The 22280-nt window shown below is 32.8% G+C and overlaps 1 protein-coding gene across 1 annotated transcript in view; it reads left to right on the top strand.

The window, feature by feature from the left end:
- The first annotated feature begins 753 nt into the window (after positions 1-753).
- Positions 754-22280, top strand: part of LOC140432300 (phenoloxidase-activating factor 2-like) — a 28825-nt gene continuing 7298 nt past the window's right edge. The window contains exon 1 of the mRNA XM_072520122.1: positions 754-1084. The gene's annotated coding sequence lies outside the window, so the exon portion shown is untranslated. The remainder of the gene's footprint in view (positions 1085-22280) is intronic.

The following is a 22280-nucleotide window of genomic DNA, read 5'->3' as shown; positions in this document are numbered from 1 at the left end:
CTCCTTTACTTGTTTTTCTTCTTATGAATTGTTTTTTGTTTCTGTATGAGTTTTTTTATAGCAGATCTTTCATTCTGTATTCTGAAAACTTCTTACTTAAATTTTTTATTTTGAGTTTTGTCAGTTATTTCTGTTCTTCTATCATTCATTTTTTGGCCTTTTTGTGTTTTTCTATATAGTTTATCGCTTATTATTTATATTTTCCTTCCTCCTGAATGCTTCTTTATAGCGATTGCTATTGCTGTAAATCTATTTTTTTGTCCAGAACTTTTCAACGAGCTTCAGATCGCAAGTCACAGTTTAAAAATATTATGACTGATATGGGAATCAAAGGATATGTAGCTCGATATGATAAAACACAAAACACAATATGAAAGACGTTCTTTCACTTATGAAACACCATTAACAGTATTTACGCTTTATAACTCTCTTGGATTTTGGATCCAAAGGGGGAAATATATCGTAAAATACATACATTTATATACGTAATTATTCGAAATTGGTGTTTGTAGGTTCTTCTAATAATGGAGCCACATTGCTGTCAATCGTTAAAAAATATGATATATTTCTGGGCCAATCAATTCTCAAAACACGATATTTTTTTCCTCTCGGGCTATATTTTATTAAAGTTTGGTTTTCCATGCATACATAATGCAGAGAGGTTAATATCATAATTTTCCCCGCCACTGAACATTACATAAAACTCTCAAAAAGTACGCAGACAAAAAAAACATTATAATTAGATGTGTTCTTGGGTCTTCCCCACTTGCAGAAACTATCGTCAGAGTGTCACAACACACAACACCTCCATCTAAAGCACTTCAACAAACAGCGAGAAATTGTGATATTAAAATATCGATATTATCGAGCCATCTGTGATTTATTAGCGCATGCCAGTGTTATATATTTTAAACATTTTGACCAGTGCGTCACTTTACTGGCGTTTATTGAAATTAAATTGATATTCAAGCCGGTTTTGAGACTCAAGGTGCTGCTTCTCAGTTGAATCTACACCTCTCTCTTTTTTGATATCAAGTTTACAGTTCGTGATCAGAAGGCTACTTTTGGAACAAACACTACAAAGGTAAGTTTAAATCTACATCGTTTCTATTGTTTAATAATCGATTCGATTATTGTTGTTTAATCTTATCATTCATTATGGTATTGTGCTATTATAAAGACATTACTATTTATGTAAATAAATTTTGTTAATTTAAACTTATAATAAAAATTATAAATAATAATTTAAAAATACACAAAGTTTTTATAACAATTTTAGTCATCTTGTAATTTTTCATAGTTTTTGGTTGAAAAGTGATATTTGATCAATATTCCAAGTGTTAATTTTATTTAAAATTTTATTGAACCAAAGCGCAAAATTAATTAATTTAATTCCAGATACTTCACGTACATGGCAGTTCTTTATTTGATCTGTAAATTATATTTTACTAGGGCCTGTCTTTTAGGAACATTTAAATGTTTTTCTGTCATGTTCATTGCTCTTGCCAGTTCGTTGCAATCATTGCGTCTTCGTCTTCGATATCGCCACACCAACTTCTCGGTGCTCGTCTTATCTCTCTTTTCTCAGAAACTGGTTAAATATTTTCCGCTATCAATTTCTTCTGTCATCCTCACCAAACTACGTATATTATAATTAGATATTTGGATGCTTTTACATTTTTAACTTTTATATTTTCTAAGTTTAAGTCACATGTGTTTGTCTACTATTAGATGTTCACATTTTGACATATTCATTGTTAAACCCATGGACGTACGTCCATGGTTAAACCTATCGCATGATGTTCCTCTCATATAGATAAGTTCTTTTCCATTCCCAGCTATCACAATTTGGCTATCCCCGTAGAACAGTGTGAAAAGGTTAGTGATAATGGGATAAACAACCTGTGGGTTTTTCAATTTTTATGTTCGCCGCCAAAATATAAAGCCAAATATTTAAACTGTCTAAGTTGTGTCGCATTCTTTCTAATTTTATTTATTCTTTTTGATCATTGCCTGCGAAAGGACGATCTACCCCACTGTTAACTCTTACGACTTGTATAGTCAGCTTAATATTTTGTTGTCTGATTATAATTTATAATAATAAATTAAATACTTTCGATATTGTGTTGATACCAAGGGTTTTATGTATGTCCTTGTAAGCAAAAAAAAATCGTTCAAAATCTTCAAATTATGTTGTTGACAAATATTTATAAATCTTTCACCGTTACTGTTTATTGTTGTCTCTCCACTTATTCTTACTACTCTACTGTGTATTTATTTCTCTACTCTCGTGTTGATGTCTTCTCCAAATATTTCATGGAAGTTGGGGATGGGCATTTAGAAATTTCTCAAGGTCTTATGCAAAAGCTTCTTTTTCTTGGACCAAGTAGTTATCATTTACAATATATACGCCAACAAAATTGTTGTTTGCATTCCTCTTAATATAATCGTCATTTTGATTAGAAGTTTGCTTTCCAATATTTAATACAATCTTCGTATTTTTTTATATAATTGTTGATATTCCTGTTCCTTTTCGTTAAACTTTTTTGTACTTCTAGTCTATTGTAATTACATGACTAGTTTATATATATTTTTTTAGATATCTAAAGAATGTTTAAATTTCTCGCAAATTTCCCGTTATTGTGAAATTTCCGCAAATGTTTTTGTGTTTGGGATTTTGAGGGGTAATATCCTAAATTGACATTTTCGCACATTTATCTATTCCAATTTTGTTTAGCTTATTTTTCGTTATTTTTGGATATTGCTTTTAACCCGTCGCGGTCGGGTGAATTTGTTTCACATGAAAAACGGTTGGTGTCTAAGAGACACACATTATTTAAATATTTTACAAAAAAAGAAAACAAGCAATTTTTTGTGATACAATTCTTATTGTCTACCTTCTTTTATAACATAGAACATATTTTATTAAGATAAACAAACAACAATTCTTTATTTGGAACTGATACAAGCAAACCACAAAAAAAGTCAACAGTGGTAAATGTTTGGATCTTTTCTAAATCTTGACATATGGGCTTGTACATGTTCCAGGCAGAGCCATTTTCTACATTTTTTGCAATAATATCTTGTTTTGCGATTTCGGCAGTAGTAGCATCTTCCATGTTGTACAACGTCAGTTGATTGTCGTATGGCCACTTCTGAACTCCTTAGACCAGGGGTTCCCAAACTTTTTTGTACCACGCCCCCTTTTGTTGAAATGATAGTTTATCGCGCCCCCCACCCCTTACTAGGACTAGGAACAAAACAAAAACAAATAAGTATTACATAGAAAACAAAACATTTATTTATACTGCCATAAGATACAATAATATCAGTTTTTATAAAATAAAAAAATTATTAATAAAAGAAATATAGATTAGGTTGGTTAGTGAGATGGGTGTGCTTGCATTTTCTTTACTAGTATACCTATTCGTGGCTGAGTTTTAGTAAGCCCACAACGCAACTCACTAGTAGCATCAAGTTTATTCCGATACATTGTTTTAATTGCCACAAGTGTTGAAAATGATTTTTCGCACAAATAGGTACTTGAAAAAGGCAAATATAAACGAAGAGCTTCCCGTGATACACTAGGATACACTTTAAAATATTTTAACCAAAATGAAGGTTTGTCCATTATATCAAAGTTGTATTTGGCAGAGGAATCATGTTTTATTTGCAAAGCATCTTGTTGAAGTGATTCAGGCAGGGAGTCTATGTTGACATGGAATGGGTCAATTGACATTCTGAAAATACTATCGTCACAAGTGTTTGAAAAGTATTTCTGGAACTCTTCAATTAGGCTCTAAGTGGTTTGATATCTGAACTTTCAAACTTGATTCTTCATAAATGTCCTTGAAGCGTGTTTCTTCTGAGATTGACTCTACTTTAGGGAAAGTCGAATAATTGCAGAGGTTTGCTGATATTTTACGCCTCCAAAGTTGCAATTTCTCAATATACATCTTGATCGCATCACGATGAGTAACTAGATGAGTCTGACAAATAAGCCAATATTACTTGGGTACAATGTTTTTTGAAGGTCATGCTTAGTTCATTTTGCTTTTGCTGTTTCAAGAAGGTAATTACTTCTCGAAGGTCAAATAATCTTGCAAACATGTTTCCTTTTGAGAGCTTCGTACTTCTGTATGAAATAGCAGTGTTTTGTGATCACTCCATAAATCTTCACAAAGAGTTATAAACAGTCGAGTATTCAACGCACTGTTTTTTTATGTAATTCACTACTTTAATACACAACTTTAAGACAACATTCAGTTCGCTTGAAAGAGCTTTTGCTGCCAAGGCTTGTCGATGTATAACACAATGTATCCCAGTCACATCAGTATTTTTCTCTCTTGCTAATTGTACAAATCCTAAGCAAGAACCAAGCATTGAAGGCGCGCCATCCGTACATACGCCGATCAGTCTTTACCAAGAGAGTTCATGTTTGTCAAAAAAGTCTGACACTGCTTTCATAACATCAATAGCTTTTGTCGTGATCTCCAACTCTGTAGAAAAGAGTAGCTCGTCTTTAATTCTTCCGTTTTCAATATACCGAACATAAACAATTAACTGAGAACATTGTGCTATGCCTGTACTCTCGTCTAGCTGAATAGCAAAAAATAGCGATTGTTTTATTGCATTAACTACCTGGTTTTGTATGTCTTCGGCCATATCATCAATGCGACGTTTCACAGTATTGTCAGAAAGAGGTATTTGAGATAACTTGCTTACTCTGCATTCCAAGAATAATAACAGCTGCCTTTAACAAACACGGTTAACAAGCGGCTCTCCAATAATATGGCTCTTCTTTTTTTAGCAATCAGAAGTGATAGCTCATCATTGCTTTTCTTTGTTGACCTCATCTTGACTCCAATAACTCCTCTCACTCAAATCAACGAAATCAATCCGAGGTATCTCAAACACTGAGTCAGAGAACTACGAACACAATTGATTAGCTGCGATTAGCTGTCCTGCGTCTGATGGAGGGAGGGAAGAAGGAACGCAGTGCTTGGAAACGCTCGGTTGTCGAATGCGCGCTATTGCCACATTGAACGGCTCACATTCCATTGTTTTAAGCATTCGATTTCAAATTTATGTGTAAAGTCAGATGTTACAGTGGTTTGTTTTAATTTTGTAGACATCATGGTTAATTTAGAATTTTAGAAAGACTACCTAAATTTAATTTAATTTTCAACTTGTCTCGCGCCCCCCTAACATGTCCTCACGCCTCCAGCGGGGCGCCCCCACAGTTTGGGAACCCCTGCGTTAGACGCTGTGCAATAGCACGAGTTTTTTTTTAAGTGCATGTTTTTCATCGAGAATTAATACTTTCTTTAACTAAATCAAGACCATCATTTTCATCGGGATTGTTTGCGTTGTAAACTACATGCCCATTGATGCCGGCAATGTTTATTATATTGTATATTACCATAGGCCATCTTCTGGTGTTCCTGCTCACATTATAGACAGCTAATTTTTTATCAACACAATCTAAACCACCTTTTGAGATGTTGTAGAATGTGATAATATTGGGTTTATTTTTTTCACCAGTTTCGGATTCAATTCCATTATGTGTACCTATGTAGGGAGGGAAAAGACAGCAATAACCACGTTGTATTTTTCTGGAATATGTGATACTAAGGTAATATCTTTCGCAAAAGCACACATTGAAGAATTTACTGGTTGTAATTTACCGTTTAAAATTTCCGGCGGAATTTGATTTCTGTTTTTTCTTATGGTAGCAACTGCAGATATGTTATGTTCTTCTAAAAGCTTATTAACAAGAGGTATAGTGGTAAACCAATTATTAAATGTTACATTGCGACCGGATCATAATATTGAAGCACAAAGTCTAAGTACCAAGTCTTCAGTTTTATTATTAATTGCGAAAGGACCTTAATACCATATCTTATAGGTTTGTTTGGGATATAAATGCAAAACAAACATTTTTCCCTAAATGCATAGAGCATCTCATCTACTGAGACATACTCTCCTAAGCTGTAATTATTCCTATAATTGCCAACAAACGTTTCCCACAGTTTTCGAATCGGTGCCAAGTTATCAACCTTTTTTCTTTCGTTGCAAGTGTTGATATTGTCAAAACGTAGGTAGTGAATTAAGTAAAAATTTCAATCTTCTGTAAGGCATCACAGCAGGAAATATTTCCACTCCCGTTCCGTCAGTTGACTTAAACTCCTTCAGATATAATCTACCTCCTTTTAAAACTCCGACTAAAAGCAGCAAGCCAAACACAGCTTTCACTTCTGTTATTTCGTCAATTTCACGTACGTCATAAGAGTCTTTGTAACGAGGTAAAAATGTAGAGATATAAATATTGATATTTTCGATAATTATGTTCATCATATGATCTTTAAAAAAGATTGAAAGGTTTCTGTAGGTGTTCTAGCCTTTTCGAGCTTTCTTTGGGACCAGGCAAATGTGAAATTATATTGTGACTTCAAGTTCGCATTTGCTGATTTGGCACATGTTTTGTGGTACCATCTTTTGCTGTATAATAAAGATGCCTATTACTACCTCTGCAGACGCTAGTGCTAGCCGAAATTTCTGGAGTGTCTTTAAAATCTAACTCTTTTTAATATACCATATACGTCTTCTTCTTCGTTAGAGAAGTCTTTTTCTTCTAAATCATCCTCGTATTCCACTTCATCATACAACTTCTGTAGTTTAGCAATTTCTACTAAATAAGGATCCATTTGTGAAAGACATAAAATTATTTACTTTCTAAAATAATGTCTCAACAGAAGTTACAATAATAGTTTGAGTTAACGTATTATACTGCTTCTCTATTTTGTAACTGCAAAGCTCGGGTAGTGTCTCCTAGACACAATTGCACTGCACAAACTCTCAGAGACTTACTGTGGCCTCGGGCAGATGCTAGTATATTGTAAATATTGTAATTGATGTAGCTACTCAAGCGACCGCGCGTCAGAACTTACCGGCCTATTTGCAAATTGTAAAATTATGATTGATTTGTCTCACAATTCACAAACACGCACCGTTGCCGCGTATGGTTAAAAATAATTTATTTTGGGTTGTAAAATGGTAGTAGGAAAGAAACTAGGTACCGTAAATCAAACTATAGAGCGTTTCACGTTAAGAAAATAACATTGCGGAGATAGGGCCATGTATTTCTTATGGACGATAGAAGCGCAGCGATGCCACGATGAACACAAGCAGGATTCAGGGTGGTTGTATAATTTGTATTTTCGTTTTCACAGACATGAATTAAATTAATGTTTTTTAACGTAATTGACCAAAAGTACCCATTCGAAACAAGAGATGAAAAGTAGGGAAAATGATTTTAATTAAATAAATAGTATTTACAAAAGATAATTTTATTTATTCTTATTTTAATTATAGTAACGACAGTTTATTTGTTTTTCGGTAAGAATATCATATACCATGAATCATAGAAATCATTAGAAAATATTGCTTAGTTAAATCATGTACTTTGCCGGCTATTAAAGATTTAAAAGCAAATAAACGGGCCGCTTGGAATGCATATATCTAATTACTAATTGCAACTTAAAATAATACGGTGTACGTATGTCAGCGATTTTATGTCGTTCTCTGAGACTACATAATGATAATAAGGCTTTGTGGTTCTTCAGTTGTTATTCTGACTTTACAGTTAAATGTTAATTGAAAATGGAAATTCGAAAAATATATCGACAATCTAGTAAACCGCATGCCTGAGAGTTTTGGCAACACTGATCTCCATAAGCCTAATGTTATTTTCTTAACGTGGAACGCTGTTATAGTATGTATTTTCATTATTTAGCATTATCCCGGCAATAAATCTCTATAATCCATTTGTCAATGTTTGTGTATAATACTATCTTTCAACAATAGTATCACATATTCTATTTTTATTCTCTTTAAATATTTCCTCTTCAGAAATTATATTTTTATTTATCTTTGCTTTTATCTTGGTTTTTTATACATTTTACATATTTTCAAGCCCTTGTTTCCTCACGTTGTTACTGGGACCGTCTTATATTTCGTCTTATAGATATTTGTATATTTAAGTAAGTACTATGATAAAAAATCACTAATGAACATCAATTACGTTAACAATGGTAGGTATACGATTTTTCGACGTTTAATGACCTTGGAAATCAATTTAAGTTTCCGTCTAAATGTGTAAACAAAATGGTAAATATCGTAAATTCGTTTTTAGAAATTTATTTGAGGTGCAGTGGGGTTTCTTCATTTTGCTTACATAGTAATAAAAAAGAATTAAAGAGGAACTCATATTAACACAAATTATTCTTAAAAAACTTACTTTTTTCTTCATTTCTGCCCACGATTGTCTAATATTCGCTTTTCTGTGCCATGTTGTACCGGCCTGTTTTCTTATGTCATAGTCCCATCTTTAATTTTGACGTCGTTTTGGTCTCTTAACGCCTGTTGGATACCACAATGTAATTCTAGTGGACCATTCTATTGTCAGTTCTTCCCGCTAAATGTTCGGCCCATTGCCATTTTATTAATTCTGTAGATTATATGGGTTAGCTTGGTTTTCTGTTTGATCCATCCTATTCTTTTTCGATCTCGCTTTGTTATACCTAGCATGCATCGCTCAATTGACCTTTGAGTGACTTTAAGTTTCGCTATTATCTCTTTCTTTAGTGTTCAAATTTCGCAGCCGTATGTCATGATTGATAATATACACTGATCGAATGCTTTTTTCTTCAGGTGAAGTGAAGTGGCATCTTCGATTTGAATAAAACTGCATTTCTGCCAAAAGACGCCCAAGAAAGTTTCATTCTCCTATTGATTTCTGGGAGTAAGGAGCCAGATTTATGTATTAATTGTCCCAGGTATACATACTCGTCTACCGTCACAAGTGCAGTGTTGTTTATTATTACACCTTGGACATCTACTAGCTCATTGTATATGATTTTTGTTTTTGTCAAGTTCATTTCTATGCCAACTTCAGTGCTAGCTGCATTTAGGTCACTTATAAGTTCTTGTAGTTCTGCAGGATTATTAGCAATCAGAATGATGTCGTCTGCAAATCTTGATGGCTGAGCTGAGGTATTCTCCATCAATGGATACGCCTTTGTTCTGTCAGTTCATTTTGCTGAATATATTTTCTAGAATTGCAGTGAAGAGTTTTCTGCACTACCACGCCTCTGGTAGTGGGAAATTCTGAAATTTTTTTTATAAATTTTTACTATAAATATTAAAACTTTGTCCTTTATACACCAAAACTAAACAAAAAATAATTACTTTTGAAAAATGCAACGTTTTATATTCCATATCGTGCACAAACCGATTTGTTTTATATTGGTGAGACTGGTAGAAATCTATCTGGCCTCATTACATCTCATAAAAGTGATTGTAGACTTCTTAAACCTTCATGTGGCCTAGCAGAATACGATATTCAAAATAACCACATGAAATGGTGCGTATCAGCAAGAGGTCTGATACAATAAATAAAAAGTCAGAAATTGATAATTTTAGTAAAATCTACAATCATATTCTTTTTTTTTTTGAAAAATAGGCATTTTTTGGTTCAATAGATTTTTTAAATGCCCCACACGTTCTAAGTTGTAGCAAAGTTGAAAAGAATTCAATGTCACTAATAAAATTTCAAATTAACTAGTTTACTTTTGTTCACATAAAACAATCTTATCGATACCTCTGAACGCTTTCTTAGTTTTTTGTTTTAACCTTTTTCAATATTTATGGGTATATACAATGGACGTATAAACATAGATGGACCCAGCAATAAGATACCTTAAACACACACTGTTTTGAAGCTTCGATATTCATGGACAAGAGGGTAAAGGGGAGTAAAACGGGTATCGATAGACTGTGATACTTCCTCAATGAGCATAAGCGTGCTTGAATTTTTACTCGCGGGGATAATTATTCAGACGTTAATAATTGGAAGTAGTAATAATGTATAAAAACACGTTTTTATAAAAAAAAATAAAATACAATTTTATTTGCTTTAAAACTAATACAATAAAATATAGTTGAGCTTAAGTTAATTTTTTAATAGGTATCAAATAATCCTACGATAAAAAAAACAATTAAAAAATATACATTTGTCAAATTTAAGTACATACCTATATTTATTAATAATGTGTTAAAACATATTTTTTCAAATTGTGACAAATTTGTTTTAATACAATATCAATAGATTCCTCGTAGTAAGGGTTTCTGCTACAAAATTATTTATTCCAAAGCTCTTGCTGGCATTTGACATAAAAGTATTTGCAAATATACCTACTTATTAAAAAGTAAGCGTGAAAATGTATAAATTATTGGAAAGCTATTTACCGAACAGAAATATTAAAGTAAAAATGGTAAATAGACATAATAGAAGACGTTGGTATAGAAATAAATTTTTATTGATTGCGAAATAAAACAGTCTTAGTAAGAACGCTTCTTATGCGCACGGTGTTAGCATCTAAAGTAGTCCTCGTTTCATGATGAATTCCAATTTTAAAATATTTCTCAAGAACCAATTTTAAAAGTTGCATAGAGTGACCATCGATTGCATCTTCATCAAACATATGGTCACCAAAATGCTCATAGATTGATTTTGGGACATTTTGTATTTTTTTATTAATCAAAATATTCATAAGGTTTTTAAATAGTCTGTTGTAGATATTTATAGTTTTATTAAAAAATCTGAAATATTTTTCAGCTTCCTTACAAGTTTAAATAACCAAAAAGGATGCTTTTGAAAGGTTTTTATACTGTTTTCTCTGTTGAATTTTAGAGTAAGTTTCATCATTAATCAATATTATTTGGAAACCTACATAGAAAAATAAATGAGTTTTATTCATTTCGCTAATTTATTGTTAATTCATGAGAAATATTAAATTAAAAAGCTACTAAACAGATCTTTTTAATCAGATGATGTCTACTTACAATTTAAAAATGTCTATACTAATTTCATGAACTAATATCTTGTTCAATACATTAATGAATATGAATAAACCCAATGGTACGCCTATGAAAGACATATTTTAAAATGTAAACACACAGGCTTCCTCAGTTCCTCATCTTAAATAATGTAAACAAACAGTACTTACAAATTAAATGAGACATTGGGATGTAAATATTTCGTTTTTTTTCCAAATTAAAAACTGTAGCACCATTATTATAATTTGTTTATTTCACTATTTACAAATATCGCTTAAAATACAGCCAAAATATCGAAAAACAACTTTTCCTCATCTTGGGTAAAAAGTAAACAAACATGGACATGACATGGAACAGCATTTGAAGTTTGACGTAGAGCCATAAGACAGAGAAATGTAAACACCGTTGCCATTAATAAATAGGTTTCAGTGCTTCTACATATAAAATAATTGGTTGATATCTGTTATAGGCTATTATTAAATGATATGCACACTATGTGCACACTTGATGTTTTAATTAGAATTAAATATATTAATATAAGTAATAAATTATTATTTTGGTTTGATAGCACCTGTAGAGTATAAAATAAATATAGTAATATTTTCAGCGATACGTGAATAAGATATTTTAATAAAAAAATGTGACAACAAGGTGCTGATAATGTGACCTAGTCAAATAATTTTGGCTTCACATTTTTATGTAAATAACTGAGTCCATCTGTGTTTATACGTCCATGGTATATACAAATACGTAGAGATTTAATAGAAATAGAGTGTCTGTTGCAATACATGATCATTCCCCCAGTGCGACAGACAAAACTGACGCAAAGCAGTCCCTGCATCTCTTTCTAATGGGCGGAGTTTATCGATCACGTGAACTAAATAACCAATGGGAAGGGAACAGTTTTATTTTACATCTTGTCTAGAAAATAACTAAGCTTAAATGACTGTATGTACGTTTAATAGTTGCACTAAGGTGAGATATAATTTTATTAACTGAGAACTACGAGATATTTCTGATTTGCGAGGAGAGCGTCGCGATATTATCCTAACTTAGGACGAGAGGATATACAAGATAGCATCGTGATGAGTATGTCCTACTAAGGATAAAAGTATGAGATTGTTTGAGAGCGAGATATTTCTGATTTGCGTGGAGAAAGTCGCGATATTGTCCTAACTTAGGACGACAGGGTATGTGGTAACGTTACGATGAGTTTGTCCCACTAAGGACGAAAAAGAATATGTTTGTATACGTAGATAGCGCATAGTGTGAGTGTCCTCTAAGGACAAGAGAGTGAAATTGTTTGAGAGCGTCGCGATGAGTGTCCTAACCAGAGAATATATGATGCGTAGAGAGAACGCGAAATGTGATTGTTTCAACTGAGGACGCGATTCTTCTTAGAGTGCGAGATAAATTGTACGTAGACCGCGAGATAAATTGTCTGACTGCGGACTTGATTCTGATTTTTGTGGGACGAAGACGAGCCTTTTATAATACTTTTCAAATTAGGGAAGATCTACGATCTTTTTGTGGCTTTCTAGTTTGTAAATTCAAAAGTTGTTTGATCGACTGTTATTTGTGCTTTGTTGTTTTTTTTTTATGATAGACTATAAACCTTTTCTTAAAACGTTGGAGGAAAGTCGAGTCGATTATCGGTAGTCCAAACTGATCGCGAATATATACAATAATGCAACAATGACCGTAAGACTACACAAAGATACAAAATTCTACTACGATTTGCGGACGACATTGTTCTGATAACAGATAACTTAAAAGAGATTGAAACTATGCTTACTGACTAAGTTGCCACCTGTAATGAAGTTGGTTTTTAACATAAATTTTGGAAAGATACAATACATGACAAATCTGGTACCAAATGAAAATTCAAAAGTCGGCTGCAACGAAGTGGGATTAGTTCATAAATATAAATACTTAGCTCATGAAATCCAAATTACCAGGGACAACCAAACTGCTGAACTGTAAAGAAGAATCACTTTAGCATGGGTCCCATATGGAGCTCTATCAGACATCTTCAAGAGCAATATGCCAAATTATTTGAAAAAGAAGACGTTCGACTAATGTGTGGTTAAATTCATAACTTACGGTGCCAAAACACTTTTCTTAACCAAAACTCAGACTAGCCCAAAAAAGAATGGAACGCTAGCTACTTGAACTGACTCTCAGAGACAGGGTTAGAAACGAAGGAATAATAGCAACGACAGGCGTCACAGATGTTATAGAGCGCATAGCATGGCTAAAGTGGAACTGGGCGTGTCATGTGGCTGAATGAATGACTGGCAGTGGACCCAAAAAATAACAGTGTGGAGACCACGAGCAGACAGAAGAAGCAGATGTAGACCACTATACGATGGACAGATGATATCAAAAGAATCGCTGGCAATTGACTTAAGACCGACAGACCTGGAAGAAATTAGGGGAGGAATATGTTCAACTTTTGACGCAGAAGGCTGGATCATGATTCTGATTAAAACCTATGATGAGAATAGAACGATAAAAAATACAGATGTGTGGTTTAAATTATTTCATCATAACCATAAAAGGAATTTTAACCTAGATTAGTCTGATTTTTATATGCAGGTGTGAAAGTGTCGGTTTAAATTGTTTGTTTTATAACGACGGGTCAGCACCACAGATATTATGTACATAATCTTGGAAAGGATCTGAGGTAATAAAAATTTGAGAGATTAATAAGGTAAAAACTTAAAAGATATTTAACGAAAACTTGACCTTTTTGCGGTAAAATAAATATAATAAAGGGAATTATAGTATAAAGGTGTATTCTGTACTATTAAATAAGAAATATGTTAGAGGCATATTAAGATATGTTACAGGCTGTAACAACAATTATGGATAAAGCCATTTCTGATGCGCGAAAATCAAAACCAAAGTTTTCATATTATTTTTAGTAGTTTCCATCTTCATTCTAGAGGTTATTTTATTGTCCTTAGAGTTTGAGATCTATTCCTTAAAGAGATATCTCCTTGTTCCACCACTGTTTTTGTCTTAGGTCTAATTTTAATATTCTAAATTCTAATTTAAGTATTTCCTACTAACACATCATCAGCACACACGGAACACGGTTTAATGTCACACTGGAATTAACAATAATAAGAATTATAAAGGGTATATGAACGTTTACTCTCCAGCTGTTTATGTCTAACTCTTCGATTACAGTGCATATGTTTTTACTTGTTTATTAACATTTGTAAAATTATTTGAAGACTTTACTAAGTATTCCAACATTCATTATTGTAAAGATAAATATTGATACTAAAACAAATTCTTGTCTAAAAATATTCAGCTTGGTTCTTTGATGTGATAAAATTTCGGTTTATGTATTTATATTTTTTTATTATATTTTTAAATTGGTAAATGTTTAGATCCCATGATTGCGAATTTCCTTTTATATATTTTAATAGCATTTATTTCCGGTTTTTGATACAATATACAATTTTGTTGTTTTATTATTCAGCTTAGTTTTTTAAATGTGTAAAAACGGGCTAACCTATTAACGGTTTCACGTTATATTTTTTATTAGTGATTTCCAAATCTGACTATTGGTATAATCCTATTATAATGTGACTAGCATAATTTCCGGTTTTTGATGCAATATACGATTTTTTGGCAAGTTTGGGATTTCTTTAATTTGACATTACGTCACATAATGTTAACACTCTTGTTCTCGGATCTCAAAATATTCTTAGAAATAATTTAAGAAAAAAGTTTTTCACTTTATATGACCAATAGTGCCACAAAACTTATACTGAAATGTGTTACTGAAATTAACAATACAATTAATAAAAAATAACACAAGAATTAAAAAAAAGTTCAGAAAACTAAAGTGGAAATATTAATTTAAAATAATAAATATTACGTATCATATATGTTTTAATTTCTATAAACATTTATATTGTACTTCGACACAAGCTTGCTTTATTTGTCCTCCTTACCCTTTACATGGGGAATATTATCCACTTTGTTAATCGTCTCATTTCACACCCGTATAAAAGCATACTTTTTACCAGAGTTTCATAGATAATAAGTTTTCTCTTTTTTTTATATTCTTGTTCTAGCGAATTCCGGTAAGGCATCCTATAGCTTTTCTGACTTCTATTATTCTGGTGTTAATTTATTGGCCATCTCTTTTTTCTTGATTGAAAATTGTTCCTAGATATTCGTATTGATCAAAAGTCCCTATCTCTTTCTTGTTATCTATTGTAGTACAAGATTTTTTAAATACATTTTTTCTCTAAATCTTTTTTTTATAATTTTTCAAATCTTAATAAAAAATAAGGAGCATTTTCGAACACAATTATGGAATATGTTGAAATTAGCTTTATTATTTTCTTAAAATTTTCCCCAAAAACATCAGCATTCATATCTTCGTTGTAATCAGCAAAGTGAACATAATGAAATGTTGATAAATTAACATTCAAAAAGCCATCTCTACTACCGATAATGATAAATGATAACAGATTCTGCAATTTAGAAAAAAAAGATCGACGACTGAGAAGTAACAGGTGTTCTAGAACTCTTTTGTCGCGTTCATTCTCAATCTGCCATCGGATTTTCCCTATCACGTACAGATTTTTCACAAATTGCCATCTAACTTTTGTACGAAAAGACCGGTCTGCTATAGTGACTATGCTTAATAAATAAAAATATCATTGGTTACAAGTTCAAAACTGTTTCTATTTTAATTCTCCACAACCATTACACAAATTATTATAATGTTACTTGCCATTAAGTCAAAAGAAACATGTAGATTAATCTGGATTACAGTCTCTCTTGAGATTCCAGAGGTAGTCAGCCATCATAGTAGTATTATATCTGCCTTGATAACATTGCTCCATTAATTTAATATCTAGATGGAACCTCTCCCCGTATTCTTCGCTGTAATCTCCCAAATTATCGGGGAAATAGTCCAGGTATGAGTGAAGAATATAAAGGTTTACACTCATAAGACAATTTAGATTCTGGAGACTTCTTAACAAGCCATTTTTTCTTCTTCTAATTGAGATTTTTTGTACCCAAGAAACCCTTTAACAACTGATTTGAAGCTCCTCCATGCATTTTTCCCTAGTATCTATGCATTTTTTAAAGTCACTGTCGATCATTAGGTGGCGAATTTGACGACCACAAAAATTCCAGCTTTTATTTTCTCAGAACTTATCTTAAGAAACTTCTTATCCAAATACTGGAAACATGGTTTATCCTGATTCAACGCTTTCACAAATTGTTTCATTAAACCCATTTTAATATGTAGAGGTGAAAGGAGAACATGTTTGAGGTGTAATAATGGATTGCTTATGACATTCTTTGAGCCTGGTGTCACCTGGGTTCTTGTTTTTGAAGATTTCACTGTATAGTTATTGGACCTATCTCTTAATTCCCATTCACAAAGAAAACAAGGGAATTTAGTTAATCCACTTTGCAAACCTAGGAACCTAGGAGTATACCGACGATAATCTCCACAAAATAACCAGTTATTTTTCTTGTATTCAATATTTTTCTAGAGCATTTTTATATTGTCTTATGTTTCTTTTAAATAAATGGAGTGAGCTATTGGAATTGAAGCATATTTTTTTTTCCATTACTGCAAAATATCAATCAACTCCAAAATATTCCATCACTGATTGAACGTTTTGAAACCATTGCATCTCTTTCTTGAAAGTAAGGAGCAATGGTTTCTAGTTTACGATGACGATACCAGGAAAAAGTGACACTCAGCGTAAGGAGATCTTTTGATTTCAATCTGTATCGAAGAACTTCTTCAGCATCTTTTGGGAGATTTAGATCTCTAAATAAATCATTTAATTCTTCTTGAGTAAAAAGTTTAGGTGAGCGATCTTCATCAGGTTCATATGCCTTATCACATACATTATTCTCATTGTTACTACTTTCATAGTCACAGTCATCACTAACATCTTTTAGAACAGTAGGAGTGGCAGGAGCAGGCATAGTGTCGCTATGAGCTACTGGTCTAATAGCAGAAGGTAAGTTAGGATAAACAATAAATTTCTTGATCTTAACTGAGTAGCTACATATATTAGTCAGACAAAAGTAAGAATCATCCACATTATTTGATGGTTATCTCCAGCCCATCGGTATTCCAAAGACATAACTTTCATTTTACCTGTTAACCATAGTCGCAGTGCCTCGACACAAGTTCGATAAACAGCATGAGGGGTCTTGATCGCCAAGTTTTACACCAAAATATGAAAAGTACACATTTTCTACAAATTTGGTAATATGTTGTCTCCATTTTACAACTACAAAACACCCACAAATATTCACAAAATACATTAGGACTATTCACAGACAATTTTCATACAACACGACAGTAGAATTGAAACTGACGCTTTCTGTATCTTCAATTTCGACTAAGCTTATCATCAGGAGGTTAATACTTCCGGCCATAATTAGCAAGGTTGCCAAATTTTACATATAAACTTTGCCGTGGAATAGGTACTTTATCAACACTTCGAAAGAATTACTTTTATACTCATTTGCATGTACAGTTTCCAACAAGCCACAACCATTTCGTCACCAGAAGATAAAAGATTCGGTCACATTTCTAAATGTAATGCCTATTTATGTAGTATGTGTAGCAAAAAAACTGTACGTGCTAGGAAAAAAATCTCAACGAATTTAGATTCAGCACCAACAAATACTCTAGAAAAACAATTTTGTTCTTAGACATCAAAATCTTTGCAGCTGGGCGTAATAATTAATAATAGTAATTATATTTTTAGTCTTGTCTAGGCTGATTATATCAATATTGTTGTGAGAACGGAAAGTGCTATACGAGAGGCGTATGTAGCCCTACAAGAATCGGCTACAAAAATGAGTTTAATAATAAACACCAACAAAATGAAGTACATGAAAATAATCACGCAACCACAAATCCTACGACCACGTTATAGACGTTATAAAACGACGTCATCGAAGCAGTGAATGAATTTGCATACCTGACTTTCGTCAACACTGAAAATAATACTACCAGAGATACACCGCAGAATTTGCACGGCCAACAGATGATATTTTGGGCTTAATCTCCTTCTTAAATCCTTAATTATATCGAGAAATACAAAGGTAAAACTCTACAAAGCAAAAATACGCCCAGTATTAACATATGCTTCAGAGACCTGGACTCTAATAAAAAGTAATTAAAACATGTTAGGATGTTTGGAAAGAATAGTACTAAGGCAAATTTATGGAGCAGTGAATGACAATGAGTGTGGAGAAGACGATACAACTTCGAATTTTATAGAATATACCAGGAACCAGATATGCACAAGCTCTGCATGATGCCTAATAAGGTTGAAATACGTATAAGCGAATGGCAGATGCTCTGCATTGCCAATAATGTTAAGTTGAGCAATTGCATTAAGATGTCACATGAAAATAGCTTCAGAACAATATTTGGAGTATCAGCTGTGAATACGTTATGCAGTAAACACTCTGAGCCTCCTATCAGCTAGGTACGATGACATAAGATATGTCATGATCTTACTATATCTGAAGTGTTCATTGTGTAGATGAATGCTTCAGGCATTTTTACGTCTATATATTTGTTTCCGTTGAATCCTTGGCTAATGTACTCCGTTAGCTTCAATACCTGTAATTCACAGAAGTTTTCCTGTCTAAAGTTAAACACTTCTTCTGGTAGGACTCTTAGGTCGAGTGCCCATGACGTAACTGTTTTAAAATTGAAACTGTAAAACTGAAACTGTAACTTGAAATTTTAAAACAGTTGCGTCTTGGGCGCTCGACTTTAGTTGTTCAGTTTCTTATTTTAGCCTCTGTAGGTGGAAGAGATGTAATCTCTCTTCTGTATAGTGTTTAATCTGGCTCTGGAAAAAGTAATACGTGTGTCACAAATCACAACCATTGGTTCAACATATAATAAATCAGTGCAAATCCTGGCCTATGCCGATGATATCAATATTGTTGGGAGAATGGAAAACGCTGTATAAGAGGCGTATGCAACATTAAAAAAGAAGCTAAAAAATGGGTTTAACACCACGAAAAAGAAGTATATGAAAATAAGCACGCAAACACAAATTCCAAGACCACTTGTTATAGAAAGCGACGTCATCGAAGCAGTGAACGAATTTGTATACCTAGGCGCGATCGTTAACACTGAAAATAATACTTACATGATAGGATGTTTCGAAAGAAAAGTACTAAGGCGAATCTATGGAACAGTGAATGCCAATGGAGGGTGGAGAAGACGGTATAACATCGAACTTTATAGAATATACCAGGAACCAGATATCGTAAAACATATTAAGATAAAATATCTGAGGTGGATAGGGCATGTAATGCGGATGGAACAAAATGACTCAGCTAGAAAAACGATGAAGACATGGGAAATATGGCATTACGTGCTTGGAGGAAGAAGGCGATGTATAGGAGCGATTGGACAGAAATTCTGGAGGAGGCTAGGACCCACGCTGGGTTGTAAAGCCAGAATGATGATGAGGTGGAAGAGATCAGTTTGGAAGAGAGAGTCTATATCCAAAAATTAGTATATAGATAGGAAGGATTGGCTTTAATAACGAAGAATAAAATTATACCAAAAAATCCAAATAAATCAGCCTTGTTAGAGTACCTACTCTATGAATTAAGACTGAAAAAATGTCTACATAAGAAATTTAACAAAATATATTTTATAGATTCATTAAGTTTAATATCGATCATTATTGAAACTTCATACAAGCACCATCTGTTGTTTTTCTTCTCGGTGTTATATTCAAAATACCAATTCTAGGTAGTGGTTTTGAACTCAATCTGATTTATACATATTTATTAACAAAAGTAATAAAAATAAAAGTGTAGTAACTATGAGTTTTAAGAAAAATTTCTTCGTTCAGATACGATTTGTTTGCGATATCAGTTTATACATAACCTTATCTATAAGTTGAAAAGGTTAATAGCAATGTTGACTCTTCGTTACCAATAATTTTGTCAAGAACTTAACATCCAATTTAAAACAACAACAAACTATAAGAAAATGTTATTCACATTCACCAAAATGATATAATTTTTTGATAATTGATATTATAACGCAAATAAGTAGCTTTAGGAATTTAATTATTTTGATAATAGAGGGTTAAAGTAAATAAGTAGAGGATTAAAACCGTAAGATAAAAACCGCTTTTACTACAGGGTATTTAAATAAAGTACAATATACTACACGTCTAAAAGAGAGTTATTGCTACCATTGTAAAGGAATCTTTTATTTTGACAAATGACATTAAATATTTTGTATAATATAAAAATAACTTGTAAGATCCTATCGGTTACCTACGTAGACATCATACAAATAGACTGAGTGCTGCAATACAGCCCATTCTTCCAGTGCAATAGAGAAAACTGACGCAAAGCAGTCCCTGCATCTCTTTCTAATGTGTCGGAATTATCGACCACGTGACCTTCCCATTGGTCATTTAAGTCACGTGGTCGATAGACCTCAGACATAAATAATAGGTTTTCTTTTAATTTTTCTTTTAATTTCCTTATTCCCCCGTGTATCCGCCCCTGCATCATATAAAACTTTATATTATATTATGCGGATGCATTAAACAAAATTAACAAGTCACCTAAATCAATAAGAAAAATTAATAATCTTTCAAACCAACTGTACAAGACACTTTCTTCTACGTCAGCCACCATCTTTTTCTAGGCCTTCCTCTGAAACTGCAGCCACAGTGGTGCCGTAATTGCTCTTTTCAGCATATGTGAAGACACACAACATTAATATATCCTGTAAATAATAATAATATAGGTACCCACACATGAAACTGCCAAGTTCTACAATTTTATTAATCCGTGGGAATTGCAAAAACACTATTATAATTCGCATTCCTTTTCTGAAGGAACGTAATCAATATCCTGCACTTTTTTGTGTTTTAATTTGATATGAATAATTGAATAATTTACCCACAATTATATATACATTTTCAATTACTTATAAATTACTATATATTATAACGCGAATTTTCATAATTTACCTTATAATAAGTTAGTATTTATTCATAGCTATACTTCACAATGGTTTTAAATGACCTTGACAACTAGGTAGATGTGACTATACAAAGAAAAATGCACCATCAACAATGCTATTATTACTCTCTATAATAATTAACATCCTATATATGTAAAATATTTATGGGAATCTCGAAAAACCTTACAGTAGTTCTATTAGTTACTAGTAGTTCCTATGAATATGTAAAAATCTGGTATTTGTGGTTGAATACTTTGAACTTTAAAATATTTTAAGTATTCTAAGTATTTACCTCCAAAAATGTTACAATGAGTTATTAATAACTGATAGTGATAACAAACTTTTTTTCATATAGGTTGTGCTTCTTTTTAGCACAAAGATTTAATAGTGGTAGTAAATTTAAAAGAAATACTCTAGGTGCCAAGGTTGGTTGAGTATGCACTTTTATGTTCTCTCGGTACCTTGACGTTTTATTTATTTTTTTTTTGGTGCGTAGATTCCATTTTTCGAGAGTACTGTTACCAAATGGAAGTTTGGGTCTTCGCAAGAATTAGCCCATATCTGCTCTGTAGGTGCTCTGCAGAGGGCTTGGACCAGCCGAATCGAAGTTTCCTCTGCGTTTCTCTCCCAACTTGATGGGTAAGGTAATTTCTTACAATAAAAGAAGTTTGGTAGTTAAAAAGTTCAAGCAAAAGAGTCTAAGGACGAGTGGGGAGCATAGCCCCGTGAAGGGGGCTCCTAGGGTACAGGAGACACTGTGTGGGAGCCGGAGTAAGACTAGACTGCCTTGGCTTCCATCGTTGTATGGTTGTTCTCTTTGTTGGTTATACTTTCTTTTTGGATGATTTTGCTGTCCTGTTTTAGGTGTGACACCTCTTCAGGACATGGTACGTTTTGTTTGGATGTCAGCATTGCATCGCTGGGCTGTGTCTAGTGTTTCCCAAAATCGGTCTTGGTCTTGCAGTCTTGGTCTTGTTCTTGCATTTTTGCAAGACCAAGACCGCCTAATTTTAGCAAGACCAAGACCAAGACTGACCTTGCAAGATTTAAGTAAGAACAAGACCAAGCCTGCGAGACTCTTGCGTCTTGCAGTTAGGACTGAGTGCGGTTTTAGCGAGTATAGTAGTTCGGGTATAAGCTTAAAGACTCTATGAGACGCAAAAAAATATGTAATAAAAATTTGAAAAACATACCGAATCAAAATATTCATTAAAAAAACACATTTGGCACGTGCTCAGAGGTCATAATTACAATGTAAAAATATAATATTTTGTACATTCTTTTGCAGCAGACGACTTCTTCGCTCTGAAATTAATTGTCCATATTTTGAGAATAGCGGCCCTTTAAT

Source organism: Diabrotica undecimpunctata, chromosome 1 (assembly GCF_040954645.1).
Source record: "Diabrotica undecimpunctata isolate CICGRU chromosome 1, icDiaUnde3, whole genome shotgun sequence".
NCBI classification, from domain to species: Eukaryota; Metazoa; Arthropoda; class Insecta; order Coleoptera; family Chrysomelidae; genus Diabrotica; species Diabrotica undecimpunctata.
Note: the sequence above shows the minus strand (reverse complement) of the source record. Positions and strands in the feature narration are given on the sequence as shown.